Source organism: Podarcis vaucheri (assembly GCF_965113315.1).
Source record: "Podarcis vaucheri genome assembly, chromosome: 3".
NCBI lineage: Eukaryota > Metazoa > Chordata > Lepidosauria > Squamata > Lacertidae > Podarcis > Podarcis vaucheri.
Genome location: NC_138761.1, coordinates 100,064,614 through 100,082,247, shown reverse-complemented (window position 1 = coordinate 100,082,247; position 17,634 = coordinate 100,064,614). Strand labels below are relative to the sequence as shown.

Genomic DNA, 17,634 nt, shown 5'->3' with positions numbered 1-17,634 from the left:
GTTAAGAAAGTGAAATACCTAGGGGTAAACATAACAGCAAAAAATTTGAGTCTATTTAAAGATAATTATGAGAAATGTTGGTTGGAAATTAAGAGAGACTTGGACAGTTGGTCAAAATTAAAACTTTCATTGTCAGGTCGAATAGCTGCCATCAAGATGAATGTATTGCCAAAAATGTTATTTTTGTTTCAGACTTTGCAGATTGTAGACAAAACGGAGTGCTTCCGGAAGTGGCAGAAAGATATTTCTAAATTTGTCTGGCAGGGCAAAAAGCCCAGAATTAAGTTTAAGATACTAACGGATGCGAAGGAAAGAGGGGGCTTTGCCCTGCCAGACTTAAAATTGTACTATGAAGCCGCAGCTTTCTGCTGGCTAAAAGACTGGCTACTTCTTGAGGACACGGATGTACTGGATCTGGAAGGTTTTAACGATGCATTTGGATGGCATGCATATCTATGGTATGATAAGGTTAAGATCAATAAGGTCTTTAAGAACCATATTGTCAGGAAAGCACTATTCAATGTCTGGTTAAGATATAAAGACTTATTGGAGAATAAAACTCCGAGGTGGCTGTCACCCATGGAGGCTAAGGCCCAAAAAGGAGCCAATATGGAGGCCAATTGGCCAAAATATTGGGAGATATTAGAAAGAGATGGAGAAAATTGGAAACTGCAGAGTTTAGAGAAAATAAAAGATAAAGTGCGAGACTGGCTACACTATGCTCAGATTAAAGAAGTATTCAAGAATGATAAAAAGTTAGGATTCCAGGCGGAAAAATCGAAGTTGGAAACAGAACTGCTAGAACCTAAGACTAAAGTACTTTCAAAAATGTATAATTTGCTGCTGAAATGGAACACACAAGACGAAATGGTTAAATCGGCAATGATAAAGTGGGCACAGGATATTGGGCATAATATTATGTTTGAAGATTGGGAAAGGTTGTGGACCACTGGGCTGAACTTCACTGCATGTAATGCTCTGAAGGAAAATGTAATGAAAATGATTTACAGATGGTACATGACCCCAGTTAAATTGGCTAAGATATACCATTCGTCTGATAATAAATGTTGGAAATGTAAGGAAAGTGAAGGAACATTCTTTCACCTCTGGTGGACTTGCCCTAAAGTGAAGGCCTTCTGGGAGATGATATATAATGAGTTAAAAAAGGTGTTTAAGTATACCTTTACCAAAAAACCAGAGGCATTCCTCTTGGGCATTGTTGGCCAGAATGTGTTAAAGAAGGATAGAACATTTTTTATGTATGCAACAACGGCAGCAAGGATATTGATCGCTAAGAATTGGAAGACTCGAGAACTACCCACCCTGGAAGAATGGCAGATGCAGCTGATGGACTATATGCAGCTAGCTGAGATGACCGGCAGAATCCGAGATCTGGGAGAAGAGAGAGTTGAAGAAGACTGGAAGAAATTTAAGACTTATCTACAAAAACATTGTAATTTGGCTGAATGTTGACAGGGATGCCAGAATAGAAAGAATTGTCTATCACTAAACTAGATTTAAGTTTAACCATATTTTAATGCCTGAATCTAAAGACTATGAACAAAATGATAATTTGCTTGGAAATAACTTCACAGCGATGCAAGTGTGTGGGGGAAGCGTGAGGGAATCCAAAGTGATGATGAAAAGATGTTAAATAATTAATGTTGTTTTACTGAATATGCCTCTTTTGTATTGAAAAACCTTAATAAATATATATTGAGAAAAAAAGTGAATCTTATAGAGCAAAAAATACGGTACTTCTGTGTAGAGTGAACAGAGGAGGAATCATGCCTGTTGGCTCCGCCACTGCATGTTTTCAGTTTAATATCTGTATAAAGCATGACCTCAGTTGCATGTACAGTGTCTGTTACAGGTCAAATTCCATGTTAATTGTTTGCCTACTGAAAAGGCATGGTAAGGTGTGTGGGAGAGTGTCTTTTCCTTCCAATAAGCAGAACTGGATGAGTCAGCCTTTGGTTTTAGACAGTGTTCCGAGTGCTCAATTATTTGTAAACAGTGTCTTGTAATCTGTGTAATACAATATTCTGGGGTCTTCTGGGGTTTCCAAATGTCACCACCAGGACTGGCATTTCTGTGGAACTGAAATTCTAAGTTTAGAAATGCAGCTCAAGTAATTCCCCCCTCAGAATTTCATGCGTTTCTTTCTGATAGATCAAACAATGCAAAAAGGTTTCTATTGTTGTTAGATCTGGAATGAACCAAAGCTGACCGAACAGAAATATTTTTGTAGTCTGAACGTTCATAGAATCATAGATTTGGAAGGGACCTCGAGGGTCATCTAGTCCAACCCCCTGCAGTGCAGGGATTTTTTTGCCCAACATGTGGCTCAAACCCACAAACGTGGGATTAAGAGTCTCGTGCTCTACCATGCCTATTTCTCTCTCCCTTGTATGATTGTAACATACTGAAAAATATAGGAAAATTCTATACTTTGACACTCAGTATAAAGTTTAAAAACTTTAATCCCCTGGCACTTAGTAGGACAGATCAGATATTCTCTGTGCTCCCCATGTAAAGCAGTAGTTATGTTTCAGTAAGCAAAATAAATTAGGTGTTGACCTTGAATTTACTGTGATGCTTCATTATTTTTTTTAAAGAAGGAAAAAAGTCTGGACCATTTTATAAATGTTTTTGTAATGGAGGTTATTATAGAGGCAAATGCAAGTACTTAATCAGATAATTAAATCAGTTGCGCTAACAGAATCCTCTACTAAGATCTCACTCACATCATACATTTAAAGTAGTATTGTATATCATGTTAACAGTCATGGAGAATACTGGAAACTGTAGTTTGTGAAGGGGCGTTGACCTCACAGAGCTACAATTCCCAGCACCCATAACAAACTACAGTTCCCGGGGGGGGGGTGTCTCCATGACTGTGAAAGTGTTGTAATAGTGTTTTAAATGTATGGTGTGGATGTGACCGGAGTAAAACTGGAACAGATACTCGATATCTGAGTAGGCACAAGGAATTAATTTGATAGGCAAGGTGTGATTTGTGTGAAGCTCTTATTATATAGGTATCCACAGTGACCAACACTGGATTCTGTCCACAAGGCAGTATTTAAGAACTGTTGCCACATGCCATTAAAAAGAATGAATGGGGTACTGGAACGCAGTGTTTTTCTTTGCTGGAAACTGACCCTTTAAGTAGGTCCTGATCTATACTATCAGGCACCAGCCAAGCAATGGTTCCTCTGGACACCACCTGGAGGTTCTACCTGTGAGAGATGAAGGATCTCAACTGCAATGCCTCAGGCAGAATGAATGATGGGGAAGATGTTGTTGTTGTTGTTTAGTTGTTTAGTCGTGTCCGACTCTTTGTGACCCCATGGACCAGAGCACGCCAGGCACTCCTGTCTTCCACTGCCTCCCACAGTTTGGTCAAACTCATGCTGGTAGCTTCGAGAACACTGTCCAACCATCTCATCCTCTGTCATCCCCTTCTCCTTGTGCCCTCCATCTTTCCCAACATCAGGGTCTTTTCCAGGGAGTCTTCTCTTCTCATGAGGTGGCCAAAGTATTGGAGTCTCAGCTTCAGGATCTGTCCTTCCAGTGAGCACTCAGGGCTGATTTCCTTCAGAATGGATAGGTTTGATCTTTTTGCAGTCCATGGGACTCTCAAGAGTCTCCTCCAGCACCATAATTCAAAAGCATCAATTCTTCAGCGATCAGCCTTCTTTATGGTCCATCTCTCAGTTCCATACATGGGGAAGATAGGGAAGGTATAAAAGCCTCAGAGAGAGGGAAGAGGAGGGACAAGTCCAGTGACCAAGCTGAAGAAGCCAGGCACTAAGCAAGCCTTTTTTTGAAAGAGACTCATCTGCCGCAGGCCATATGCAAGTTATCTCCCTAAGCCCTATAGGGTAGGGCCAGAGAGGGAATTCCAGCATGCTAGGTCTACCCCAGCCCCCCTCATCCACTGGGGGGCATAGGCATTCCAGACTTAAACCTGACAGGCCAGTGACATCGAAGCAGAGAGTCCTTATTCTCTTCAGTGGAAGCTTCCCCAAAACACTCTGTGAGTCACTGACTTTCCCTGTGGTATATGGGATTTACTCCTGATGAGACTGGACTGGAAAAGGGAGAATTAGAAGCTCTAGAGAATGAATTGTGGCAAGACAGCTGTCCCATGGGACAACTCCTGCTGAAAGACTTTACTTAACAGGGAAAGCAATCTGGGACACCTGGGGAGTTCATACCAGAAATAAAGCTTTATTTGTAGCAGAAGTGAGTTGGTGCCTTCTTTAACTTAACCCCTTAATCTGATATGGCCATTGGATGATATGGAGTTGGCTTCTTTTGACATGCCTTCTTTCCCTGAGGTACAGCATGATTCCATATTGGTACAATGATTTTAAAAAGTAGTAAGACATGAGTTTGTGTGTGTGTGTTTAATTTAATTACTGTTTGGCACAGTGGGAAATCATCTGGTGTTTGAGAAAGGCCTGGAAAGGCTTAATTTTAGCAAATAAAAATAATCAGTTTGGCTCTGGAGGATGGAGGAAGAAAAGGTCATTGAGAAGCTTAGTTAGTATTCAGGGGTGCTTCTGCTTTCTGTGGCTTTGTCCTCTTGGCCCAGACAGTTAATATGATCTTTTTGAAGTCACTTAGACCTTATTTTGGTTTTACCATCTGCCAAGAGTTGAAAACAGATAGGAATTCTGTTATATTATATGCCAAGGACTGTGACTTTAGAAGATTGATGGGGAAACCCTATCAGCTCCTTTCCTGAAGTCTTTCCCTACAAGCTTAGTCGGCCACTTTTGCAAATGTGAGACAATTTGAAAGAGGTTTGCTTGTGCAGATTTTACTCCAAGATCCCCCCTCTCTGCCTTAACTTAAATAGTTAAGCCTTAAAATATACAGATAATGACCAAGGTACTTTCAAAAATGTATAACTTGCTGTTGAAATGGAACACGCAGGATGAAACAGTTAAATCAGCCATGATAAAATGGGCGCAGGACATTGGGTACAACATTATGTTTGTTGACTGGGAATGGTTATGGACCACCGGTGTGAAGTTTACGGCTTGTAATGCCTTGAAAGAAAATATTATGAAAATGATACACAGGTGGTACATGACCCCAGTCAAGCTTGCAAAAATATACCATTTGCATGATAATAAATGTTGGAAATGTAAGGAGACTGAAGGAACATTCTTTCACCTCTGGTGGACTTGTCCGAGAGTGAAGGCCTTCTGGGAAATGATCTATAATGAGTTAAAAAAGGTATTTAGGTATACCTTCCTTAAGAAACCAGAAGCCTTCCTTTTGGGCATTGTCGGCCAAGGGGTGTTAAAGAAAGATAGAACTTTTTTTATGTATGCAACTACAGCAGCAAGAATACTTATTGCGAAACACTGGAAGACCCAAGATTTACCCACACTGGAAGAATGGCAGACGCAACTGATAGACTATATGGAATTGGCTGAAATGACCGGCAGAATTCGAGACCTGGGAGAAGAGACGGTGGAAGAGGATTGGAAAAAATTCAAAGACTATTTACAAAAACACTATAAATTGTATGAATTTAGGAGAATGCACGTTTGAAAGTAACAGGGCAGCAGCAATCTGGGTGTATGATATATGAAAATAAGTGAGATTTATTGGAATTAAGAAGTTTGAAACAATATTATGTTTAAGTTAAGCAGTTCAGCTTATGATAAAGTTATTTAAAATTTGGGACATAATATTTGAGACAAGTCAAGAACTGAAACAAGGTAATAAATTGCTGTCCATAACTATCTGACCGAGAACGCAGAGAAGGGAGATGTGAGAAAGTCTTAAGATCACGAAAATACGATTGTTCAACAACTGCATTTTATACCTACTTTTCTTTTATTCTTTGTCTATCTTTCTTAATCTTATTCTGATTTTCTTGTGGTGATGGTACTTTATATGTTGGGTGGTTCGTTTGTTGTTTAAAGAAAATTGCAATAAATATCTTTAATATATATATATATATATATACAGATAATGCATTCTATGTGCAAAAAATCATAGAGACCATTTGCAATGTTAGAGGTGAATGAAGAGCAGAGTGCAGTCTACCCAACCCCTCAACTGAACCAGCAATTAACAGCACCATCTTTCCAACACTTCCAACGCCCCTGCCCCCAGACCTGCTTCCTGAGGCAGCTTCCTCACTCTGCCTATTGTCACTGACTGACAGGGTGTGTGAAATAGCTATCCTTATTAGCAATCAACAGCTCTGCTGGGTATAACCTACTTTCACGACCCTAGGCAGCAACCCCACTCCAAGGGCCACTCTACGCTTATGAGTGCTCTTCTATCCACCAGATGAACTAACCACTTGCCTTCCCAGTCTCATACCAGTGTCACTTTCCACATCTAAACAGGTCCTTCTTCCACAAGAAGGGTTCAACTCAGCTTGGTTCCCTTCCTTCCCTATAAGCCTGGGTGCTCACTTCCATGTTTCTAGAACAAAAATGGTGACACCTTTCTGGGTAGATTCTGCAACCCTTCTGAGAAAATAGGTCTTCCAAGGAACTGCCCCATGTAGCCAGCTCACATCTAGACTGACAACATAGCTGCACCATAAGTGGTCCTACTGCCTTTCATGGTGACTGATCAAATAATTCTGGCTGATACCAAGTGAGCATTACTCCTCTATAACAAACATTCCCTGGACCTGAAAAACTAGCATCTTGGGGAAAATAATTTACCATAGGTTTATACTGGACATGCTAGGTTTCTTCATAAGTTGATGAGTGATGACTTGGTGCTTTGCACATGCAGTCATAGAACTGTAGAATTGGAAGAGACCATAAGGGTCTTCTAGTCTAGCCCCCTGCAATGCAATAATCTTTCACCCAACGTGAGGATCAAACCCATGACCCTGAGATTAAGAGTCACATGCTCTGCCAACTGAACTACAACTCCCATCATCCCTGGTCATCGGCCATGCTTACTGGTGCTCATGGGATTTGGAGTTCAGCAACATCTGGAGGGTCAGATGTTTTCCCACACACTTACTCTAAAAAGACCTCAAAGGCTGATCTGGAAGGAAAGCTTCAAGCAAGCTTATTAGCAATATTACAGCGGCCCACCATGCTAATAATCTATTAAAGGGAGTCAAATATAAAATAACAGATTCTGAACAAAATGGTATGGCTATTTCTGTTCTTGTCATACCTAGCAAACACTATGGTTTTCTGGCAATCAGTTTTCACCTGTGTTCTTTGTCTAAATCTTTTTCTATTTTTTAAGTTTTAAACTGGAAAATTAAACATTCCATCTGCATCACATCCACCTTCTGCATTCTCATCTGTACTGTTGGCACTTTTGACAAGTAATACACATTGTAAAAGGCTTTTTATTGAAAGAGACACTTGTCAAGTTACTCAGAATCTGATTTTTAGTAAAGTTGCCACACTATATTGAAGAAATAGTCTAAAAATGCAAACCATGGTGGGTTTAGAAATTTGTGGTTATCTTCTTATTCCCTCTCTCTATGTTTAGGTGGCTGTATACTTTTTTAATGAGCCCACTTGTCAACAAAATGTATATAATAATATTCTTATTCATTTTCACGGTCTCTTCAAGAATTCTGAGAGGCTTAAATGAATTCCACTTTACAAATAGACGGGTATGATTAAATCATGCATTAAAGGCATAATTCTGCAATCACTGTACTTATAAAATTGGGTGTAGAGTGAACAAATATAGTTGCTGATTGATTGGATACATTCTCTTTTACATAATTCCTTACTATGCAACATGCAGATGTTCGCTTCTCATAATTCTTGACTTTTGTTAGCTTTCTCTTAAGCTAGAAGGTGGTAAATAAATTAAACAAAACAAACCTTTTAGTTTGGCTTTCAGTCATGACATCATAGTAGACCACTTTCCATGCAGGTCTAAAATTAGGGGAACCGTCAGTGTAATTCTGTGCAGTCACAGTGAGCTGCATTGCACTTACTCTTACGAACATGGCCTGCACGACGGTAACCTAAATGGTCCATATGCTAAAAACATAGGAAGCCACCATATATCAACTTAGACAATGTCCGTCTAACTCAGCACTGACTAGCAGCTGCTGTCCAGGGTTCTGAACATTAGTCTTTATTTCCCAACCTTACCTGAAGAAAGAAGGGATTGAAACCTGGAACTTTTTGCATGCATAGCATATGCTGCAATGGAATTCATGCTCCAAGGGGAAACACAGCAGATCCAGGACTTTTTTTTCCTCTTCAAAGGAGGAGCGACACGAAGGAAATTGCCTGACCCTCCTTGCTCAGATATGATTAGGAAGGCTTAATGCCTGTTTGTGACAGATTAGCATACAAGAAGTCAGAGAAGGAGGAAGATAATCAAGCAAAGGCTGGGTATTTTCCCCCCATTCTTTTATGACATTCTTTTGGGGTCCAAGGGCTGGAGTGACATTCAGTCACCCTTCTGAGAGCCACATAGCCAGTCCATCCATTTATGTTCACACACCTACTTACTTGCTTACTTGCACACACTTCCCTGCCATGAAGATCTTCTACTGAGGCCCTCCTGGCTGTGCTCTTGGTCAGAAGGAGGATGTTTTTGGTTGCGGTGCCAACTCTGTGGAAAAGTCTCCCTTTTGCTATAAGTATACCTGAAGGAGCGTCTCCACCCCCATCATTCTGCCTGGACACTGAGGTCCAGCGCCTAGGGGCTTCTGGCGGTTCCCTCGCTGTGAGAAGCCAAGTTACAGAGAACCAGGCAGAGGGCCTTCTTAGTAGTGGCACCCGCCCTGTGGAACACACTCCCACCAGATGTCAAAGAGAACAACAACTACCAGACTTTTAGAAGACATCTGAAGGCAGCCCTGTTTAGGGAAGCTTTTATTGTTTAATAGGTTATTGCATTTTAGTGTTCTGTTGGAGGCTGCCCAGAGTGGCTGGGGAAACCCAGCCAGATGGGTGGGGTATAAATAAATTATTATTATTATTATTATTATTATTATTATTATTATTATTATTATGACCCTGACATTGATGATGTTCTAGCACTTACTAAACACGTATTTGCTTTCCAAAGCCTTTGCTGGGACTTGATACCAGCTTGTTGTTCCATCTCTTTTCAGTTAATTTTGGCCTTGACTTTGTGGATGCTGCAGGATCTATCGTTTTAATGTGTTGTTGTTGTTGTGAACTACCTCAGGATGGCTTACGTAGAGCAGTATAAAAATAGAGAGAGATTGAGAGATCATTCTTTCTCCCTTCCAAGGCAGGATGAGATTTCTTATAAAGTCATCCCCAACCCAGTGCTAGGGGTGGAGCCAAAGAGGACTGAAAACACTGCCATTTACTCTTCCCAGCTCTTTTTGTGAGGAAGAAAACACAGTGTCTCCTACAGCTCTGAGGTGGGGGGAAATGCTGCCTTTTACTTTCCATTGGGCTTTATCTCCTGAACTCAGTGCTGTGGCACTTTAGAACCACAACATGAATTTGGGAGACAAAAGAAGCCCTCTGCCTGCTCGCTCTCCAAAGAGATTTTATTGCGGAGGGATTTCAGTGCCAAGCACCACAGCACTGAAATCGGGAGATAAAGCTCAAAGTTGGGGGCAGGGAGAGTAGTTTCTTCGTCTTGCCATGATGGATCCACCCTCTGGGTTAGCCACCTCCCATTTTATGTTATTCCTGCTTCAAGCTAGCAGTTTAAATGACAACACTTCTGTTGTGAAATTTAATTCTAAATGCAAACGAAGCTGAAAGCATTTAGCCCAGTGGTTTCTCTTTAACCCTTTTGTCTTCGCACATCATATTGTATGTAGCTGCTCAGAGTGGCTGGGGAAACCCAGCCAGATCGGCAGGGTATAAATAATAAAATTATTATTATTATTATTATTATTATTATTATTATTATTATTTCTAAACCCTTTTTCTGTTAAACTTTCATCCAGTGTGGTGTAGTGGGTAAGAGCAGTGGACTCGTAATCTGGTGAACTGGGTTTGATTCCCCGCTCCTCCACATGCAGCTGCTGGGTGACCTTGGGCTAGTCACACTTCAGAGACAGCCTCACTCACCTGTTTGTTGTGGGGGAGGAAGGGTAAGGAGATTGTTAGTCGCTTTGAGACTCCTTAGGGTAGTGATAAAGCAGGATATCAAATCCAAACTCTTCTTCTCCTTTTCTTCTTTTGGCTGGCTGAGGTAGTTCGCTTGTTAAAAACTCAGTGTGTTTTACAAACTGAATGTGCGGTCAGAATTCAGTGGAGCTTACTCCCAGAGAACCATGTATAATATTGCAGTCATGCTGATTCTAATACATTGGGTATTATGCTATGCACTTCTGGTTTTTGTGTGTGCATGATAATGTATCCATACAGCTGCCTGCAGTTTTGGACTCTCTTTTGGGGCATGGCTGTGGATGTTGCCATGATAAGCCCCTGCACATCAACATCACTGACTTGTGAAATGAAAGTTGATTTTTATCTGTAGGGGACATTTAAGCAACACCTACATTTTCTCTCTGCATGTTATTTATAAAAGATTTGGCAAAAGGTTTTGTCAATTCTTCCACTGTTGCCAAGAGAGCACAGTTCAGGGATAAGTAAGCAACTGTGTATTATGCCATAACCCCGACAGTGTCTCAAGTACTGTACTATTTTCCCAGACGGACTGGGAATTGGCTTACGGGTTTATTTTGCCTCAACAGTATCTCTATGACTGATTTTCTATTTTCATTTGCTTGATATTGATTGCCCTGGTTTTCACAATCTGCTAAGCCAAGCCTTGTGAGACTGCAAGAAAGTTGACGTACTGTGCACAGCTAAACTAGGGTTTCAAACAATACATTTCTTGTAGGAAATACTGGTTCCAAAATTTATATTTAGACAAGAGGCAACTTCGGGGAAAATAATAATAAGCTAAACAAAGGGGATTCTATCAGAAAATTCATAGAATCATAGAAATGCAGAGTTGTTAGGGTCCACAAGGATCATCTAGTCCAATCCACTGCAATGCAGGAATCCTTTTGCAATGTGGGGCTCAAACCCACAACCCTGAGATTAAATGAATCTCTTGCTTTACCAACTGAGCTAAATTGTAATAAACTGATGCATATGGAGAAGTAAAACTGAATTAATGGAGAAGAGATTTGGGGTGGGCTATGGCGCTGTGGTCTAAATCACAGAGCCTACGGCTTACCTATCAGAAGGTCGCCGGTTCAAATCCCCATGACGGGGTGAGCTCCCATTGCTCGGTCCCAGCTCCTGCCCACCTAGCAGTTTGAAAGCACATCAAGTGCAAGTAGATAAATAGGTACCACTCCGATGGGAAGGTAAACAGGGTTTCCGTGCGCTGCTCTGGTTCACCAGAAGCGGCTTAGTCATGCTGGCCACATGACCCGTAAAAACTGTCTGCAGACAAACGCTGGCTCCCTCGGCCAGTAAAGCAAAATGAGTGCTGCAACTCCAGAGTCGTCCGCGACTGGACTTAATGATCAAGGGACCCTTTACCTTTATCTATTTCAGATCAACAGTGGGAAAATACTAGGAGCCAGGTGGAAAGGTATTCACAAAGTTTATTAATTAGGGAAACATAAAATAAATTACTATTGAGATGGTACTTAAGACCTGCAAGAATAAATGTAATCTTTTTTTTGTAAATTGATTTAAATGCTGGTAATGCACAGCAGGAAATGCATATTGTTGCATGTGTGGTTGGAATGCCCAATTACAACTAATGATTAGGGGCAAAACGTACATAGGCTGTTGCTGATATACAAACCACATTGAGACCTTCCCCAGTGTTGATTCTGTTTAATATAATTGATGGTGAAGTGGTTAGGAATCTGAAGCCACTATGTAGCTGCTAAGCTAATATGGACCATGAACAAGCTCCAGAGAGTGGGAGTGGTTAATAAAATACATGAAATTGATGGAAAGGGGCAAGTTAACTGAATTAGTTTACAAAAGAGAAGGAAGGTTATGGAATGTTGATTTTGCTGAGAGATGGAATTATTTTGTTGGACGGAGGAAATCAAGGGATGTAAATGTAAATAATAATATATTTTTTTAAATACTAAGAAATTCACATGACTTGTTAAGCCAAACCTAGTAAGACTATGTGAGATTGTGGGTTCCTGAAGAGCTGCTTTACTCCTCATTGGTTCTTTTTGCTGCCAAACTGTACTGAGCCAGCCAACCCACTGAGAGAGAAAGGAGTGTGTTTTCATTTAAAAAATAAAACAGAATTGGCAGGTAATTCTAGTTTTACATTTGTCTGTTCCTTCTTGCCTTTTTCCCAGGTGGAGTGTCAACTGGGAGGCACCTGGAAAGGAGACAAAATACCTGTCCTATGGTTGCCACATTTCCCTAAACCATGGAAGCCTAGTTTGCGTACTGTGCATATTGTTTGATAATTATGCAAAACAAGCAAATTAATTGTTGAATTATCTATTAGCAGCTTTGTACTTGCTCCTGGCAAGAACCTCAAAAAAAGTTGGAGAAGCCTGAGAGGAAGCATCTCTTTACCTTTCAAATTTGCTTACAGTTTCTTCTCGGACCTCCAGCTTGTTAGGGGAGCAATGCAATAAGTTGCTTCATCTGTTTTTTCCATCAGCACATGACTCTTCATCTTCTCATGTGCAAGCAGAATTTCCATGTTTGAGGTCTCCTTACTTTCTTCTTAGCATCCACCCTGAGAAGCGTTCTGGAGAATTTTAACATGTGCTCACTGCAATGTAACATTTAAGTTGGTTCTAATGAAGCTTACTTTTTTCAATTATTCTTTTTCTAATGGGTCAGCATTGCTACCTTCTGTTTTAATACCTTAGAAATATTATTTTGAGTTATAAAGATTTATGTTGAACAAAAACTAGGAAAGTAGACGCCACCAATTTCCAGAGCACAGTGGGGGGGGGGAATTGAGGGCCCAAGAAACAAAGACTTACCTATTTTGGTCCTCGGGCTTCTCCCTGGCCTGCATCCCTCCCCTTGTGTGCCTTTCCTTGGCTGAAATGTGTCCTTGAAATGCCTTTTGCTTGCCTGGAAGAGGTATGTAGAAATCTCTGGCCTCTATAGTGTCGAATCCATTTGTCTTTCCATTAGTCTTTTCGTTTTTGCACCTGACCCCACCCACCACTGGTGTGTGCCCCTTGGCATAAAATTATACTTACAAGTCATCACGGCTGATGAAGCTCTTTGATGCCCTGTTTGCAGGTGTTCACATCCTAAAGCACATTCCCAGAAAGAATAATAACTGGACTAAACTTTCAGTAAACTGTTTTGGGAGAAATCTTCTAGAAGAAACCCTTTCTGTTCACGTTTAATTGAAAAGATAACAATAACACTGAGGCCAATGGCTTTTTAAGTCATATTTTCGTCATGTCACAGCCATATAAGGAAGCAGCATGATATTTTGACAACATAGGTTTGCTTTTTTAAAATATTTACTGTGTAAATAACATTAGTTGTATACTGCTAGAAGGAAAGCTCATTCTGGAAATTAATTCTCAGAAGCTCATGTATAGCAAATATACTCTTCTTGCAGTCAATGAATCGTGCCATATATATGGATGAGCTGTCTTTATGCCGTATAGTTCTGAGTATTTATGTATTGACATACTGTAATCTCTTATCTAGTATGTCTTCACGTTGCTTCCCCCCCACCCCTAGGAATTACTGGTCTGACTTTCCTATAATCCTCTCCCAATACATAATAAGTTTTCAAGGGCAGCTAGTTTTGCAGCCTTGGACTTCTAAATGCTTTCGACTCTTGTTTACCTTTGTGATTTCTGGTAGATTTAAAACAATTTCCTTAATGGCACCTGGTGTACAGAACCAGGCTGCGCTGCTGTATTTATTTATTTTCTCACCCAATCTCAGTGCTAAGAAAGGGGGCATCCCTGTGGCATTTGTGCAGATAAGGAATGAAGGCAGAGAGATTGCCATGCCAAAGATCATAAAGGGGGTGTGTTTATGTGCTGCAGAAGTGAGAACAGTTTTAGGAACATGTCATTGGTCCAGCTATCTCAGTGTGGTCTACACTGACTGGCAGAAAATCTCTAGCATTTCAGATAGGGTTCTCTTCCAGCCCCATCAGGAGAGGCCAGGGATTGAAACTGGAACCTTCTGCATGCAAAGAATACCCTCTGCCACAGAGCCCTTCCCCTATGCAGATCTTGGCTTGGGTATTCCAGGGCTGTTAACCAATCAGATTTATTCTATGGTGACTCTGCTGCTGGCATGGAAAAAAACTTTAAATCTTCATCTCAATGAAGAATTCAATAGAAACTTCACATCACTGTGATTTATTCATATTCAGGATATCTAATCACACCATACTTGTCACAAATTATTAAGAGGCTATTTCTCTACAACAGTCGTATTTTAGCAATACCTTTACTACCTGTATTTATCCAGCCTTGTAAATAAGCCCGCAAAATAGCCTGGGCACACATACACACACAATGTTATTAGCATGAAATTGCAGCCTACTAGCCTCTTAGCAGGTTTGCAAAAATATTTTGCCTTCGACCAAATGGTGTTCATCATTTACCACCATCCTGTTGCATTTTCATTGTGGCTGCAGAGCAGGGAACACACATTTCTTTGTGACCAGCATGGAAACCAAGCGGACTGATGGGAGAGGTATGGAATGATCCGTCCCTCCCATGCTGGCTGTGGACAATGGAAACAGAGGGCACTCATGGCAGAGCGACTCATTGCTCTGCCCCTCCTCTACCAACCCACTCACTCACTTGCATAGAATCCCTTGTTGCCTGTGGCAACCAGCCAAGTTAAATACAAAGGTTGGGAGATAGCTGGAATCCAAATAATTGCATGCAGTTTTCTGTTTGCATAAGCAGCTTCTCAATGCCCCATTATCACAACAGTTCCACGTTGTGTAACTTGGTCATCCCCACCAAGTTAAACTTGAGGCATGTCCCATGAGAAGAGATTGCCACCAGAAAGACATCTGGTATCTCCCCCCCCCCTTCCATGGAAGTGTTTTCAGCTCACATGAAGGGTGTTGGTGAAGGTTGTATCCCAACCATGTTTCATAAAACATGGTGATTGTTGTCAAAACTTTTTTATGGTTTATTTTAATTAGAAGGCAGCTGTTCTTTTTGGAAACGCGCTGAAATCTGGAAACCTTTGCGGGAAACAATAACAAATTATGCATAAGCAGAGCCTGCGGGATCAGGCCTGTATAAGGCCGGCTCACCCATGAGGCAAGGTGAGGCAGCTGCCTTAGGCGGCGGGGTCCACAAGGGCAGCAGATCCAGCTTCCAAGCAATTCATTGGCTGCTGCCACCGATGCCGCTGCAGTGCTAGCAACAATTGCAGCACACTCCTTGGAAGCTGGATTTGCTGTAAATGTTGGACTGATATTCTTAAATATAACAAGGAGCTACAACATGCCAATTGTCCATCCTAGCAACAAAGCATGTCGCTCAATGATGTTTGTAGTGAGGTCAATAGGAATAGAATAATTGAGTATGGGCAATGGTGCTTCCAAAGTAGCTAGCTGTCCATTAAAAAGTAAAATAAAGTTTTAAAATCTGAATACTATTAGTTACTACATCCTTCTTGCCTGTTTGTCTGCAAAGCCAAGCTTGTGAACATTGCAGCACAAAATGTAAACATTAAATTCTAAACTATTCAAAATTATCTTCCAATTTAAAATAGATGTTTTATGACTTTTTTTGTTTGTTTTAAAACTTCATTGCCTATACAGAGTCTATTTGGAATGTCGTGGTCTCTGTTCTAGCAATTTATCTACATCCTGTTGAGTGTTGGTCCTCTCTTTCCCCACTACAATACCTGTCCTTTTACCCAAAAGGATATTCTGAAAGTTCATTCTGAACATGTATTACTGAATTCAAATGTTTGTGTCTGATGTCTTGAGCAGAGAATGAGGTTGACAACAATCAATCATATCTAATTAGCTGGTGACACACTGTGTTTACACTAATTAAACAAGCCATTACTGCTTACTTTCTCGTGATTAAGATCACACAGATTGAGAACCAGCTGTTAATCACTCCTGTTCCAAGGCTAATGTCATTAACAGAAGATGCCTACATTATAACCCAGGGCTATTTTTAACAAGGCTTTTAGTTGAGAGACTTGATATAAGTAATAAATGAGGTGCATTAGGATCCATACAGTGGAAGATTTTGGAGTGTTGTGTCATCATTAATCACAAATTCCCATTCATCCCTTGTTTTGTGTTTCAGAAAATAACCTATACATAACCTCCACTTCAGCTTGAAAGTGGACAGAACAAACATAGTTTCATTTCATCATGAAACATTGGCCCTGATATTTTGGATTATTTCTAAAAAAGGTGTTTGCATCTGATCCACAGTGTCCAGTGGTTCATTCATGGGACCCTCAGCTGACTTGTGCTTATCATGCTTATGTCTGTTCCTGAGAATTGAATGAAAGTTACAGATAGATGTACTAATACATAGCTATATGGATCATGGGTTTCTTAAGCAGTAGTAGCACTTGACATTGGTCTGTGTTTGGTTAAAAAATGTCCTCTGCTAAATAGTCGTAGCTCCATTAATTTTTCCATTGACTTCAGTGAGAAGTGGATTCCACACATAGATATCTATGAAAAATTTATCCCCTCATATATTTTTTTTTAAAAAAAAACACTATTGCATAATGTAACTCATATGCGAATGAAATTTATTGTTTAGGCTTATTGCTTATAAATACAGTGGTACCTCAGGTTAAGTACTTAATTCGTTCCGGAGGTCCGTTCTTAACCTGAAACTGTTCTTAACCTGAAGCACCACTTTAGCTAATGGGGCCTCCCGCTGCTGCCGCACCACCAGAGCACAATTTCTGTTCTGATCCTGAAGCAAAGTTCTTAACCTGAAGCACTATATCTGGGTTAGCGGAGTGTGTAACCTGAAGCGTATGTAACCTGAAGCATATGTAACCCGAGGTACCACTGTACTATTTTTAAATTAATGCAAATACAGAACAAAAACAGAGTCTTTTTTTTTAACTTAATGCAGTAGATCAAAGTAAGCTTAAGCAAATGGTCCAAATTAAACTTTGTTCAACATTATTGAAGATGGAGCACTTGAATAATTTCTTGGAAGATACAGTCAGTCAGTTTCTCTCCCATACTGGGCGACTGTTTAGTTGCTTCTAAGATGTGGCTCTGTTTTGGGTTTTGAGAATGCTGGCAGATTATACAGTAAGATAATCATTTCATTCAAATGTCTAAGTTTTGAAAAGATCTACATTATGTTCCAGGATTTCAAGCACTAAACTATGGCCCTTCATCCATCACTGAGTGAATCTATGCATAGTATCAATGAATGACTTTCCTTTTAGCAGTCTTGTGATATTTCTGTTTAATGACTTTTTGATGCTTAGATACCAATCCACTCCTGGTTTGCTTTTCGCTACAGTTTGTGGCTAGATAAATAGTTGTGTGTGTTTTATGCCTATTTCCATCAGAAGCACCATCTAGCCTTTTACCACTTTTCACAGTGCATATTTTAAGAGAGCAGAAGGAGGCGGAGACTTGCATAAACTTTTTGTTCATCCCTAAAGACTGAGCTCCCGTTGCTCAGTCCCTGCTCCTGCCAACCTAGCAGTTCAAAAGCACGAAGTGCAAGTAGATAAATAGGTACCGCTCTGGCGG

General features: G+C 40.5%; 1 protein-coding gene across 4 annotated transcripts in view; it reads left to right on the top strand.

Annotated features, from left to right (window-relative positions):
• SNTG2 (syntrophin gamma 2) overlaps positions 1-17,634 on the top strand; it is a 229,470-nt gene that overhangs the window by 76,061 nt on the left and 135,775 nt on the right. The gene's annotated exons all lie outside the window — the stretch shown is intronic.